Below are 12,739 nucleotides of genomic sequence, written 5' to 3'. Positions count from 1 at the left end.
ATATTCACAATTATCCCAAACTGAAACAATTATATAAGTTTAAATGGCTATCTGAAAGCCTTCATTTGTATTTATTTTAATTAAGATAGACCTGGGGGAGTTACATTTATTCATAAATTTGGAACTATAAATATAAATATCCTTTTCCATATTGTGCATATATATATATATACTCTATAAAACCTGCAAGAAATTAACATTTCAAAACATTTATGAAAATATTAAGAGGTTAGTGGTTAGGTGATATTTGTGGAATAAATAGTATGAGCATGGGAGATTCTGGAAATAAGCTAACACAAAGACAACCACTCCTTCTGCTTTCCTTGCCCAAAGTGAGTATAAACAGCAAAGCATGAGAATGAGTCGAGTTGTCTAAGGCACAATTGTAAAAAAGGAGGAGGAGGAGTCCAGCTAGCAGCATCCCTTGTTCAGATTTGAAATACATTGGAAAGGGGTGTAGGGAGATTAGAAGGGGGAGGGACACAAAAGCTTTAAGAATTGTGCCTTATTTTATGAATGATGCCTATATATAGTTAACATAGATAAATAAGTCTTTTAGGTTGATCATTACTATGCATTTTTCCCCTTTCCTTTGACTGAATTTGATGCAGAATAAAAGTAGCCTTTCTGAAAAGGAAGGAAAAAAAAAACATCCAAAGGATTTGAGGGAGGAGCTTTCAGTCAGGATGCCACACTGTCATCCTCCTCTCCCTCAAGATCTGCTTCAAAGAAGTAATAAATCTAACCAGCTTCTTTCTCATTAGGAGGAGGAGGTGGAGGGGGGGGGTAAGCCAATTTCATGCTTTATGTATGCTGGTTGTAAAAAGGAATGCTTACCTAAAAAGAAATAGATTCTGGCCAGATGTTCTCAGAATCTTCCTCAGCTGCTACTGCTTGAAGCTTTACTGGCACCCCATACTTTATCTTCTCGTCTATCTTCCTCTAATTGAGAAACTGTTGATCCATGCAATTCACCAGGCAGGCAGCTACAAAAGCTTTTTCTGCCAAAGCTTTGCAGCCTTGTTCTCCTTGTTCAGAAAAGGGGAAAAAAGCCAACTTCTCCTGCCTGTGCAGGGGACAGAGAGAAGAATAGGCATCCACTCCATTCAGCAGGTGTTGGGAGGTTGAAAAAGGACAGGGGTTCAGAGACAGCAGTTCTACCAAGGACAGCCCACATACCTGAAAGTGTAATAAATTGCCATTATCAAATGCCCAGAGTCCTAATGAGCCGTGGACACTGAAATCTTGAGTGTCAGGCAAAATAGAATGAAATTTACCCAGGAACCAACTGGGATTGTCACACCAAGATGTGAATAATCATTCTCTCTCTGCCTTCATCTGCCACTAAATTTGGTCCCTATTGAACCAACAGTTCTTGTCTTAGTTATAAAAAGGGGGAGGTAAAGGATGAAAAAGCTTCAGAATGAACTGTCTGAAGAGAGATCTGACTGGTGATTTCTTAATCATTTCTCGGCCCTTGGCTTCACTTTGTCTGTGCTGACTTTGTCAATTAAAGATGTACAGATAGAAAAGAATGGCCATGACTTAGAACAACATTGGATTCTTAGGAGATGGAAGGAACATAACAAAATAGATTTCAAGCTGGAAGGGACTTCATAGGCTACCTAGTCCAATTCCTTTGCTTTAAAGGTGAGGAAACAGGAACCCAGAGATAGGTGAAGCAACTAGCCCAAGGTCACAGGAGTATTCTTGTAGAATCACAAATCATAGCTTCAACATCCAAGATGTCACTTAAGATAATTAGAGTTTGGCCTTCAGGGGCATAGTGTTATTTCTTATCTAGGACCCAAAGTCTTTCTACTATTTTTTGTAAATATAAACCCTTACTGTCTTAGAATCAATTCTATGTATTGGTTCCAAGGAAGAAAAGCAGAAATGGCTAGGCAACAGGTTTAAATGACTTTACCACAGTCACACAGCTAAGAAGTATATGAGGCCATATTTGAACCCAGACCAGACTTTCAATTCACTGAGCCACCTAGCTGCTCTCTCCTACTATTCTTGGAGTCATTGTTCTACTCAGAACCACCTCTCCCAGTGGGGAAGAAGTAAATACCCTGATCCTGATAACAATGTGAATTTTCAAGATCTCATCTCCATTATATCTGACAGCAAAATGATAAGTTGGTCTATAAAAAATGTCTTGGTCAGTGTCTCTAAGTCAAAATAAAAACACCTGTCCACAAAAGATCAGACTGCATTGTATATAATAATCATAATAACAGTGCATTTTGTACATAGAGCACATTAAAGTTTGCAGAACTTTACTTATGTTACTTCAGTGGATATTCACAACAGGCCTGGAATGTAGGGACTACTAACATCCACATTTCAAAATGTGGAAACTGAAATGGAGAAGATTGGGTGAGTTGCTCAGGGCCAAATAACTAGTATGTCTTCCTGGCTCCAAGTCCCAAGTACTGTGCTCTCCTCACTATATAGGGAGTTATTAAATAACAGTACATAGTTTGAGGTATGGTCAATCTCTTAGGATTTCAGATCTAGAGTTTTCTACATGGAAAGATGGCCATAAGTTGGTGAAAAGTATGCCCTCACTTAGCATATCAGGAAGAGATTCTACATCTGACAGAATATACACACCTGAGGGAAAAGGAGGCAATACCTGTGCTAGAGTCCACCCTGGCCAAGCTTCTCTTAGAGTATTATAAAGGACAGTAACAAGACAATATCCAGAGGAGGGCGACTAGTATAATTTAGGTCATTGAATCCATGCAGATCAAATGAAGATACTGGGAATTTCTAACTAAAGGGAACAAACAGAAGGTAGTGAGGAAACATAATAGTTACAACCAAATATTTGAAAGGTTGTGACCTGGAACAGAAGTTGAATTCATTCTGTTTAGCTTCAGGGGGCAGAAATCAGAAGAAAAGGTAGGTGTTTCAAAAAAGCAAATTTGCTACTATCAACAAAGCAATGGGTTCAAATCAAGAAAACATCTAATGCCCAGTGGACTTACACGTCGGCTATGGGGGGTGGGGGGGAGGAAAAGAAAATGATCTATGTCTTTAACGAATAATGCTTGGAAATGATCAAATAAAACATATTTTAAAAAATTTAAAAAAAGCAAATTTGCATTTGTTGTAAGAAAATGCTCCTTAATAACTGGCACCATTCCAAAATGTGATGAGCTGCCTCCAAAGATCTCTAAGGAATGTCTTTAAACAAAAGACTGGATGAGCACTAGTAGGGGATGTAATTGAGAGAACTCTGATTCAAGGACAGGTTATATTATGTGGTCATGCATGTCCCTCCCAATGCCTGGGTTTCTTTAAAACTTGACCTTGCCAGGATGATGTAGAAGATTTGATAATATTGAGTGAGAAAGTAGAATCTAGTATCCATGCACACTCAGATCTGCATTTGTAGGTAAAAAAAGAAGCAACCATCAGTAAAAAGGAATCATCTCTAACCTGTTAGTTTCTACCCAAGAAAGGACTGTAGGAGTCATTTTATCACTAGACACTAGACATTCCCTTTTACAATTTCCTTACAGTTCAATAGAAATGGGTGGCATCAAAAAGCCAAAACCAAAGCATCTCATCTCATTGTACAGATCACTTGGAATGAAATCTTCAAGCAGTGGTTTTTGGAAGTCAAATGACACATAATGGATCTGGAGACATGTCAGAGATGGGTAAATAAAAGAATCAGATGACTGAGGAATATTCATTTGAGGACCGTAGGGAAAAAAATTAGGGTATATATTTTTTTATCATGACAAAGAAGATATAATAAAAGTTCCTCAATTTATAAATAGTAGAATTAAAAGCCTTCCTGCCGTCCAGAAAGTCAGTGTTTAGGAATGACTGCTTCACATGTATTCTACCCTAGCATCTCATCATGGGGGAAGAGATCCAATGGAATCTCAAAACCTGTGCATGAAGGAGAAGAAGCTCTAGCAGAACTTACCAAATATGGAATGTTTTGTTTATTTACCTAGCAAGGAGCTGTATGCTGCTTGTTCAAATAACAAAGATGTACCCAAGTTCCTTAGAAGCTCATCATTCAATCAGCTCACCCATATTAAGCTCCTACTATGTGCCAGTCATTGAACTAAGGGCTGGAAGACTGGATTGCAGATGAGTGATTTTCTTTTATACAGGTCAACTCATGGAAAGCCTCAAAACATTGTGGAAGAGTTGTATCATTAAAGAGAGTACCAATACAATGAAATAATGATTTCTTGAGATAACAAAGCAGTAACAGAAGGAAGAGCTAACATCTATGTAGTACTTTTAAAGGTTTGTAAAATATTTCATATGTATTATTTCATTTGCTTTTCTCAATTTTGTGAAATAAATCCAATTATTATCCCAACTTTATAGATGAAGAAACTGAGGCACAAAAAGGGTAAATGATGATGTAGAAAGACCAGAAGGTAAATGAGTATCAAATGCTTATATTTGTTCCTCTGGTTTCTCTCTTCCCTCACTATTCTGCCATTTTCTTAGGCACACTGTAGCCAACCAGACATGAATGTTCCTAAATTCATCTCCTATTTTCTGAGACTTTCCAGTGAAAGAACAAGTCAGGGATAGGAGCTTTGATGTGACCATAAACATTTTTTTCTAGCAGTTCTTTGGAAGCAGCTAGATAATGTAATAAATAGAAAATAAGGGTTGAAATTAGACCTAGATCTGAATTCCAATCTTACCTTACCAAATATAAGTATCTGAGGGATACTGGGCAAATCTTTTAACTTTTATCAGCTTAGCCTTCTTTATCTAATAGGGGAGGAAGGGTTGAACCAGATTGCCTCCAAGATTTCTCCTAGCTCTTAATTTGTGATCCTACCTTCAGAATTGTGCCTTCAAATAGCCCATTCTCCTCTTCATCACCACCATTTGCAAGCTACATTTTAAACAATGATGACTTATAAGATTTCACATCTCCTGATAATGCAAGATTCTCATGTTGAGGCTGTAATGAGAATGGTGGGCCAGCATTCTATTATTAGTAAAAATTGCAGATTTTTTTTGAGTTCTGGGTTAATTGCTAATAACTGTATGCAATGTTTTCCCTCAAGATGTTTTCCATTACAGTAATTAACTAAGCAGCTGGGATAGCAGACATTAACCATTTGTCTTCACAGTATCCCTCATCTGGGACTTTTCCCAAACCTCTTACAACACAGCTTTATTTGTTGCCTGGTTGCAAAAGTAAAGGGAGTGTAGGAAACATTGTTTGTTATGAGGGTTGGCTTGGAAGCCAGTCTTTGAACTCAGATTCTCATTGTCAGGATCCTTGGGTAAGTGGATATGATGAGCCAGTTGTTAAGAGAAGAGGACTTGTTCTTTAGAAACACATGTAACAATCCTAATAGTTTCATGTGCACACAAAGGGATTTTTTTTAATTTTTGACATATTCACATCATAAAATTCTTTGGGAATGATGGGTCTCATGTACTTTCTCAAAATGGTAACTCTTTAGTTCTTTCTTCATGAGGAGCTAGTAAAATAACCCTTTCAATTCAACAGACATTTACTGAGGATCCACTTAGGGCAGATAAAGATACTTAGATTCAAGAGGACCTGAGTTCAAGTCCTATCAGAGAGTTACTCTATGTCAATGAATAAGTTGCTTATGCTTTCAGCAAATCAAATAATCATTTAACAAGCATTTATTGAGTACCTTACACTGTGCTGGGCTAGGTACTAGAGATGCAGAGAAAAAATATCAAAAGATACAAAAGCAAAAGAAAAACAATTTTAGTCTTCAAGGAACTCAGGGATGCTAAAAATGGAAGCAGGAATAGGAAAGATTTCAGAGCCCCAAAAATACTTCTCTTTTTTAAACCCTAAGTAGAGGTTCCAAGGCAGAAGAGTGGTAAGGGATAGGCAATTGTGATTAAGTGATTTGCACAGAGTCATAAAGCAAGGAAGTGTCTAATTCCCAATCTGAAAGCAGAACCTCCCATTTCTAGGTCTGGTTCCCAATCCACTGCGTCATCTAGCTGGCTCTCTCTCTATTAGTCTCCAAGAAGGACAGCTAAGTGGTCAGTCTGGAATCATCAGGAAGACTCATCTTTCTGTGTTCAAATCTGGCCTCACACATTAACTGGCTGTGTTACCCTGGGATAGTCACCTCACCCTGTTTGCCTCAGGTTCCTCTTCTAAATGATGAATTGGAGAAGGAAATGACAAACCACTCTCTTTCTAAGAAAATCCTAAAGAGTCATGCATAACTGAAATGACTGAACAACCACAATGCTTTTTCATTCACTGATTTATTATAATTTGCTGCACACAGATGACAAAAGAAAAACTTTACAATAAGGGAATATGTTATTTCAAACTACATATTCTGAGCATGTTAGAGGCACCATAATATCAACCAAGGAAGTGTGGGAGCAAGTAGGTGGCTCAGTGGATTCAGATCCAGGCCTAGAGATGGGAAGTCCTGGATTCAAATATGTCCCTAGACACTTCCTAGTTGTGTGAACCTGGGCAAGTCACTTAACCCCCATTGCATAGCCCTTACCACTCTTTTGCCTTAGAATCAATACACAGAATTGATTCTAAGGCAGAAAGTAATGGTTTAAAAAAAGAAAAGGAAGTTTGCAGAGCAGGGAATGTTTGAGGTCAGCTTAAGCCTGAGGTTGGAGTAATCAGGTTCAGTTGTATGAACCTGGGCAAGTCATTCAGTTTCTTCTTCTGGTAAATGGGAATAATAATTGCACCTACATCACAGGGTAGTTGTGTAGGCTAAGTGAAGTCATGAGTTAAAATAATTAAAGCAAACATTGAACCACTATATAAATGAGAGCTAGGAGTTAACTGAATTCAGGCTGGGCCAAAGTTCAATTCAATTCAATAAATGCATATTAAACACTTACTATGTTCAAGACACTGAGGATACAATTTTAAGAAAAAACAATTCTTTTTTATAAAAGATCGTGAGCTAATTAAGTAATAAGACTCAATGGACATACTAAAAGTTAGAGTGAAATAAGCACACAAGAGAAGTTGAAGAAGACTGCCCCCTTTCTTCTTTGGTGTTCAGACAGGCCACACGAAGGCAATATACTAGTGTTAGGGATAACTGAGGTCAGGAGGGAAAGATGCAATAATAATGATAATAATAATAACAACAATAGAGACCATAGTGTCCACACAAAAACTAATCACAGATGAAATTGTTCAGCACCTTGGATAGCTACAGGAGTGATTCATTTTGGTCACTGATGACCTCCAGTCTACCTTGCTAACTCTATCCCTTGGGTTAGGGATCCTCTTATTATTAAGGGATTCAATCACATTTGCAATATTGAAGGCTTTTATTAAGAAGCTGGATGACAACTTGTTGGGAATATCCAGTCAGGTAAAGTTTGGACTAGAAGACATCTGTGATACCATGCAACTCTGAGATTCCAACCTTCAGTGGTTCCAACCTCTCATCATCACTGGGAAAGCTATCATCAGACAAGGCATCTTCTCCCTCAATGGTACTTGATCGTCAGCCTGGACACAGGATTCTGACTTTATACAGATAAACTAATTTTCAGTTATCATACATGGATCTATCTTTTAGGCAGAGATTTAACATACTCCTCAGTAGTTGGTGTGGCTATTTTCCCTGAGATTTGTTAATTTCCACAAATGGGAAAAAAATCCTTACTCTTTGGAGGTAATCAAGAGATTTCAAAATAGAGATAAGATCTCTCTCCCAGAAATGAGAGCTCATTTTAAAGGGTCTTAGTTGTCCTCATTTCTATGCAATCTATAGTGATTTTCCTGGTTGATATCAGGTGTCAAATCCTTTTTGAATACTTAATCTTTTGATCCCCAAATCACCCTTGTTAGCACTTTTATTGAGGATAGATAATAATATGCCACATCAATGGCCCTACTCAACAGATGATGAACATTTATTTTATACCTATGGTGTAAGTCAATGAAAAACAAAGACAAAAAAAAAAATAACCCCTCACTGAGGGACTTTACATTCTATTGACCAATTAATGAAAATGAAGCTACCATAAAAGGGTTCTAGAATCAGAGATCTATAGCTGTAATGGACCTCAAAGGCCATCTAATCATATCTTTTCTTTTTAAAGATGATGAAACTGAAGCCCAGTGAGAGCAGGTGATTTGTCCAAAGTCACACAGGTAGCATCAAAGGCTAAGGTTAGAATCTAGGTCCTCTGACTCTACAGCAAAATGTTCTTTCCATCATATCATGACAAGTCAGGGTCAAATCAGTGTGACTCTCCATACATGGAATTTAGTAGGACTTCAGGGAATAGCAGAGAAATGTTTTGAAAATGAACCAGTCGGCAAGTAATTGGAAATTGACAGGATGTTCATCAAAGGGAGAATGCCTAAACAAATTATGATATATTACTGTAATCCTATACTATTGTGCTATATACATATATACTATATACATATACTATTGTATGATGATCAAATGTAAATGACTTACATAGTCTTAGAGGTGATCCAAGAATACTCCAAAGGACTCATGATGAAAAATGTTATCTCCCTCCAGAGGAAGAACAATGGAGTCTAAATGCAGATTAAAGCATAGTATTTTTCATTTTATTTTCTTCATTTTTTAAACTGTGTCTTTTCACACAACATGACTAATATGGAAAAATGTTTTGTATGATCATACAGGTATAACCACTATCAGATTCTTTACTGTATCAGGGAGAGGATGGGGAGATAGGGAAGGAGCAGATTTAATACTCAAAATTTTAGAAACTTTTTACATGTAATTAAGAAAGTAAGATATAATTGGATTTTTAAAAAGAAAATGAACCATAGTTACTATAAAAGTTAAAAGAATATTTTTTTTTACAAGTGACTATCCAGGGAATCTTTCCAATTCATCTTTAGGGCACTATCAGACTCCTAGGATAAATCTTCAAAAGTTTCTGACATAAGACCCAAATTCCCTGTTGAATGATGATAAGTAGCCACCTTGAAGTGAATATGAAAGGGAATAGTACCACTCTTAAGGGTTAGTGCCACTCCAAGAAATACATTTAGAGAAAGTTGTGAATATCTGCACTGTAGTTTCAAAAACTGTTAAAAGCCATTGGAGGTAGATCATTAGCTCTGAATTGAAACTGCACTTTGAGTTCATACCATCATTGCTCTTTAACTCATATCCAATGAGATAGAATAAAAGCACAGGAGAATTTCCCCACCATCTTTATTGCATATTCAATACCACTTTTATTGTAATTTAAATGAATAAAGAATTCAAACCGTGAATTGGATTTGACTGTGAAGAAGTAAATAAAACCAGTTGAAATTCAAGGTTGGAAGATATTCCTGAAGGAAGATAGTAGAGATGATTCAGGAAAATATGGTGCCCACATACAGAGTCACTTCTAAAGGCCCATTGATCTCACTGCTTAGCTTTCTCTTTCATGGTTAAGTTAACAAAAAAATCTGCACAAACATGGAATTGACAGTATAAGCCTAAAGTGCTTTCGGTAACAAGTCACACAACTGGGGATGCTGTATTGATGCCCCGGTTTCAGGCAATGACACAATGAGTGACGAATATTAATAGCTCGTATTGATATAAAACTTTTTTTAAGTATACAGTACTTCTTTAAAATTGCCTCATGGAGTTCTACAACATAGTGAATCAAGAGACCTGAGAACCAGAGAAGTTAAGCTAAGATAATACCCCAAGTTTCTTCACTCCCAATCTAGTGCTTCATCCATTAAATCATTTTTTGTCCTTCCAGCCTCCAAAAATGACTATTTGCCCAAATTCGTTTTCAAAAAGATTTGAAAGAAGGTTACATTTCAGCGACAGCTCCTTTGAGATCCAATAAATCAACACATGGAAGTCTCAAATCAATTACTTAGGAATTCAAGTGACAATTTGTATTAAAGTTCAGAAGGAAAATATATTATTCTATCCCAAAAAGGGGATAAGATTGAAAATCTGAATGCTGAGAAAAAGTATCAGTGAAAAGCAAACTTTCCTATAATTTCACAAATTGTTCCAAAAATAAAGTAGGACAGAGCTGGGTGAAAAGTGACTAATTTAATAACAACAATAATAATTCACATTTACATAGCATTCCTTAAAAAACATTGTATTTATTTTCTCATTTAAGTCTCATACCCTTGTAAGATCGGTTCTACAAGTATTTATATCCTTATTTTTAAGAGAAGAAGAAATGGAATGGACAGAGCAGTTAAGGGATTTGCCTACAGTCACAGAGCTATCTTTCATTTAAGGCAGCATTTAAACCAAGGTTATCTTGACTCCATGACTAGCATTCTCACCATGCTTGTATTTTAGGACTTCTTTAAGGAGGAAGGAAGGAAGGAAGGAAGGAAGGAAGGAAGGAAGGAAGGAAGGAAGGAAGGAAGGAAGGAAGGAAGGAAGGAAGGAAGGAAGGAAGGAAGGAAGGAAGGAAGGAAGGAAGGAAGGAAGGAAGGAAGGAGGGAGGGAAGGAGGGAAGGAAGGAGGGAAGGAGGGAAGGAGGGAGGGAGGGAGGGAGGAACAAGAAAGAAAGCACAGCACAATGGAAAGACTGATATATTTAGAGTTAGAGGGCATAAGTTGAAATCCTGAGTGGATGCTTACAGTGTATGAGACCTTAGGCAAATCACTTACTTTTCTCTACCTCCAAATCTGCACAAACAAAAATGCTTAGAATCATTTTCCCTCTTCTTTCCCTCTTCTCTGATTTTTTTGGAGCCTCTGGTTTCCTTCATAAATTAGCTCATTCCACATTTTGCAAATCTTTTCAGAGCCTCCCTTCTAGTGCCTCCCATTTAGTCTTTAAATATCCTGTTTATGCATATATGTGAATATTTTGTCTCCTTAATTGAAATATAAATTCCCTGAGGGCAAGAACTATTTATACTCCTTTTTATGGCCAGGACTCAACAGAGGCTAGCATATATATAGTTAGCACTTGGTTTCAATCAGAGATGACTATACAACTTGTGATTTGAAATTATAATGGAATACTATTGTGCTATAAAAAATGACTAATAGGATGATCCCAGAAAAAAAAAAATTGAACTTACATGAACTGATGCAAAGTAAAGTGAGCAGAACCAGTTGAGCATTGCACTAAGTAATAAAAACAGTGTACTAAGATCAGCTGTAAATGACCTAGCTACTTCCAGCAATTCAGTGATCCAAAACAATCCCAAAGACTCAGAATGAAAAATAATATCTACCTCTAGAGATAGAACTGAATGAGTCTGAATACAGCCCAAAACACAATATATCTCATTTTATTTCTTCATTATTTTTGTTTGAGATCTCTTTCACAAATATGATAATAATAGGAAAATGTTTTAGATATTTCACATGTAAAATCTATATCATATTGCTTACCTTCTCAAAGAGGGTGGGAAGGAAGAGAGAACGTGGAATCCAAAATGTTTTTAAATGCTAAAAATTGATTTATATGTAATTGCGGAAAATAAATATTATTTTAAAAATAAATAAATCGTAGCTTTAAAAAGGTCAAAAAATAAATTGTTCCTGATTGACTGATTGACCTAGAGAACTATGGGGCTAACATAATTCCTTCTTTTACAACATAATACTGTGTTGTTGTTTTTTAAATAAAATTCTTTCTATTCTCTGTCTTTGAAATACATTAGCATGCTAACCTAATCAAAACCTACCTGATCCTTCTCTTACAAATACTAGTCTCATGACCCTGGGCCAATAACTTAACCTCTAAATATCTTCAGGCAACTCTTCAAGACTTCCAGTTGCAGAGCAAATACCCATCTTCTTTGTTAAAAGAAATGTCTTTTTCATATGTCCTTACTAAAGCAAAAGTCTCCTTTCATTTTTTTTTAAACAAAGGACACATCTGAAAAACACAGTTAAAAAAATGGAAGAAATTAGTCCAAAACAAAGTTAGGAGGGACATAAAAAGTTAGCCCTGTAAAAAAACATTCAATCCCAGCGTGAGGCTTAGCAGGAGCCATTTGGAGCTATATGGCTGCTCTATGCCAAGGCCCAGCCCAATACATTGTACTTTGCTGTTCTTTTCAGAACATGCCTTCCCCTTACCTTCTCTTAATCGCCCAGCCCTTTGAAGATATTTATATCAGTGGGGAGGAAAATCCTTTCCTGAAGCTAGCAGCTGACAGTGAGCATCTCGTTGAAATATCACAAGGACGAGCCTTGAGCGTGTTCTTTTCCTTCATTTTTGATGAGCAATATGATAGCTTCCCCCTTCTTATTCCATCGCCAATGAATTAACCCTTTGGCTCAAAACTCCTGTAAAGTTGGAAATCTGTGGATTGAGCTCAGCTTGAAGTGCTACTCACCAGCCAACTCCAATGGCCAGGACGGAAAATGCTGTTCTATCTATTGTAGATTTCATATACTTCCTGTCTCATAAAGATGGAGCAGTAAGTTTGCCTAATAACATCATTGTTTTCTGCTGTTAAGGGAGCTAGAGTGCCATTAACACATATTAAAGTACCATTGATTCCATTAGTGCTGACAAGCACTAAATCCCAATTTCTTTGTAACTAAGCATTAAAATAAATGCAAATGTCCTTTAGCAACAAGTAACATGCTGAGCAAACCTTACTAAAATAATTTAATGTATGAAAGATAGCTTGAGCCTAAGTTTGCTTGCAAGGAAATGGAGTCTAATACTGGGGCCATGAAGGACAGGTGAAGAAATAAATATGAATTTTCTGCATGCACAGAAGCCTTCCAGGAGTGGCATTCTTTAT

This window comes from Monodelphis domestica, chromosome 8 (genome assembly GCF_027887165.1).
Source record: "Monodelphis domestica isolate mMonDom1 chromosome 8, mMonDom1.pri, whole genome shotgun sequence".
Lineage (NCBI taxonomy): Eukaryota > Metazoa > Chordata > Mammalia > Didelphimorphia > Didelphidae > Monodelphis > Monodelphis domestica.
This window is presented reverse-complemented; position numbering follows the sequence as displayed.